Source organism: Schistocerca serialis, chromosome 1, assembly GCF_023864345.2.
Source record: "Schistocerca serialis cubense isolate TAMUIC-IGC-003099 chromosome 1, iqSchSeri2.2, whole genome shotgun sequence".
Taxonomy (NCBI): Eukaryota; Metazoa; Arthropoda; class Insecta; order Orthoptera; family Acrididae; genus Schistocerca; species Schistocerca serialis.
The window spans coordinates 622,328,943-622,331,779 of NC_064638.1; the positions used below are offsets into that span (position 1 = coordinate 622,328,943).

The 2,837-nt window shown below is 46.8% G+C and overlaps 1 non-coding gene across 1 annotated transcript; it reads left to right on the forward strand.

Moving 5' to 3' along the window:
* Nucleotides 1-392: 392 nt before the first annotated feature.
* Trnan-guu (transfer RNA asparagine (anticodon GUU)) lies at nucleotides 393-466 on the forward strand. The gene has a single exon. It is a non-coding gene; the product is annotated as a tRNA-Asn (tRNA).
* The last annotated feature ends 2,371 nt before the right edge of the window (nucleotides 467-2,837 follow it).

Sequence of the window (2,837 nt, forward strand, 5' to 3'; positions counted from 1 at the left end):
TGGTCATACGGGCATCCACATCTTTGCCTGCTCGTTCCCCGGGCTTCAGTCCCCTGGACTTCTGGTTATGGGAACTGGTCTACCCCACACCAATCAATGATGTGCGGACACCACAGGGTCACATCTTCAATGCCTGCCAGCATGTATAACAACAACATGGTATACTTCAAAGTCTGCATCATTCCTTACGCCGGAGGGCTGAGAGGTGCATTGTCAAGAATGGGCGCCACTTTGAACACATCCTGTACACACGTGTTTATTGCAGAAAATGTGTATTTCCGGACCCATGTTTATTGGACTTATTTTTCTTGTTTCGATGAGTACTACCACATCTCAAAATATTCAACAATTTTTTTAACACTCTCACAGAGCAGAAGTGAATGAAAGTCAAGGCCTCCGTAGCCCAATCGGCTAGCGCGTTCGGCTGTTAACCGAAAGGTTGGTGCTTCGAGCCCACCCGGGGGCGAAATCATTTTAATCGCCACCGAGGTGAGGACATATGTCGACTTTGATAGAGATACACAGCTAGTGTGACAATTTGGCTGTGTTTGAATGATGCCACACAGCCTTATACACATTCAGCCACGTGACAGTGGAGGTAAAAACATGGCCCTACGCAGACTTTCTACTGTTTTCCTATTCATTCGGCTTGTGTGACACTGCAGTAGAGCGACGCCCACTACAAAAGACGTATTATTTACATTTCATTTCAGCGTATACACCGCGAGTGCCATATGACAGGGCCTCTCTCTCGATGTCGATCTGCATTTGGCGTCTCTTAAGTGTCGGTCTGCAGTAGGCCGCTGTTGGCCGAGCGGCATGTGAATGTAATGAACATATTAGGTGGCAGGAGTGCAGCCCTAAATCGACTATGGCAAATTCTCCAAGGCCTTTTTTATTTTTTAAGGGCCTCCCCTAGTCCCTCACATGTGTAGGGGCAGCAAAATTGGCGATGTGTATCTCAGAACGGAAAGACTTCAGAGAAACATAAACTGCAGATGCTCCAGCCAATATTGCTTCCACTGTGAAACACCTCGTACATGGTTATCTCCCAAGTTACGTTTAGTGAAGGACATCCCCAAAACTATGAAATACTTGAGTTGACTAAGTTCAGTCTCACAGTTTCGTCAAGTTTTCAGTAAAGGAGTCGTCAACTGTAGTTTACTTTGTTTCCTAAACTTTAATCCTACAAAATACTTGGGATGTGGATCGCTGAATGGTATAAAACATCTGTAGTGTGAGTTTATTTTGGTAATGTGGGAAACCACTCCTTACTTCAATCTGTCAGGTAGTACTTCCTGTTACAGCGTTACTCTTCAGCAACACCACTATAAAACTATGAGTAACGAAGATCTGCCTTTATCTAATTGATATTTTGGCCCTAATGGTGAAACTGAAGTGAATGTAATGTAACATATTCTCCACTACTTCAACTTTCTCTCACATAAATTATTTTATAATGCGTTGTAGCCGCTGATCTCTACTGAAAGATGTTGAATATGATTATACTGATTTATTATCAGAAAAACGTAAGAGTGAAATACGCTGAGCTAACATAATTACTCATCACTAGAAAGCAGATGACTAGTGCTGCAGTGCAACGGACAAAGTCGGGAATGGGTGGAGCCCTACAACACGGTTCCCGCTTGGTGTGTGGATAACGAAACGCGACTATAATTCACTGGACTCATACTACACGCTAATGTACACGCACATGTACACAGATCAGCCAGAACATTATGACCACCTACCTGATAGCCGGTATGTCCATCTTTGGCACAGATAACAGCCGTGACGCATCATGGTATGGAAGCAATGAGGCCTTCGTAGGTCGCTGGAGGGAGCTGGCGCCACATCTGCACACACAAGACACCTAATTCCCATAAGGGAGAGGGGTGACGCCAAATTCAGTCACATCCTAGATATGTTCGATCGGTTTCAGATCTGGGAAGACTGTGCGTGTTAGCACATCAATTGGAACTCGCCACTGTGTGTCCCTCGAACCATTCCATCACACTCCTGGCTTTGTGACATGGCGCATTATCTTGCTGAAAAATGCCGTCGGGAAACATTATCGACGAGAAGGAGTATATGTGGTCTGCAACCAGTGTACGATACTCCTTGGTCGTTATGGTGCGTTGCACAAGCTTCACTGGACCCATGAATGCCCACGTGGATGTTTCACAGAGCATAATGGAGACGCAGCCAGCTTGTCTCCGTCCCGCAGTACATGTGTCAAGGAGCTATTCCTCTGGTAGACAACGGATTCGCGCCCTCTCATCAGCATGTTGAGGAAGTATCAAGATCCTTCACACCATGTAAACCTCTGCCACTGCGCCAACGGCCAATTGCCGATGCTCACATGCCTATTTCAGTCATAGTTGCCAACATCATGCTGTTGACATTCGCACATGCATGGATCGTCGACTGCGGAAGCTCACTGTTAGAAGTGCTTGGTGCACTGTGTGTTCAGACACTCTTGTACATGCCCAGCATTGAAGTTTGAAGTTAGTTCCGCCATAGATCGCCGCCTATCCTCTTTTGACAGCCTGCCCAGCCTACGACGTCCGACATCTTTAATGCGAATTTGCTGCCCAACTCCACAATGTCTGGACGTATTTTCACCTTGGTTGCGCCTCGTCATGAAGACTCACCGCAGCACTCCTCGAACACCCGACAAGTCATGCAGTTGACAAAATGATCGTGCCGAGCCTCCGGGCCATCACATCTCCGGCCCACTGTCAATAGATAGATCGCGCGCCTCCCAATTCTGCACACGGACAGCACGCCCACTGACACTACATGCACATGTCGAACCCTGTGTGTCGAGCTACGGC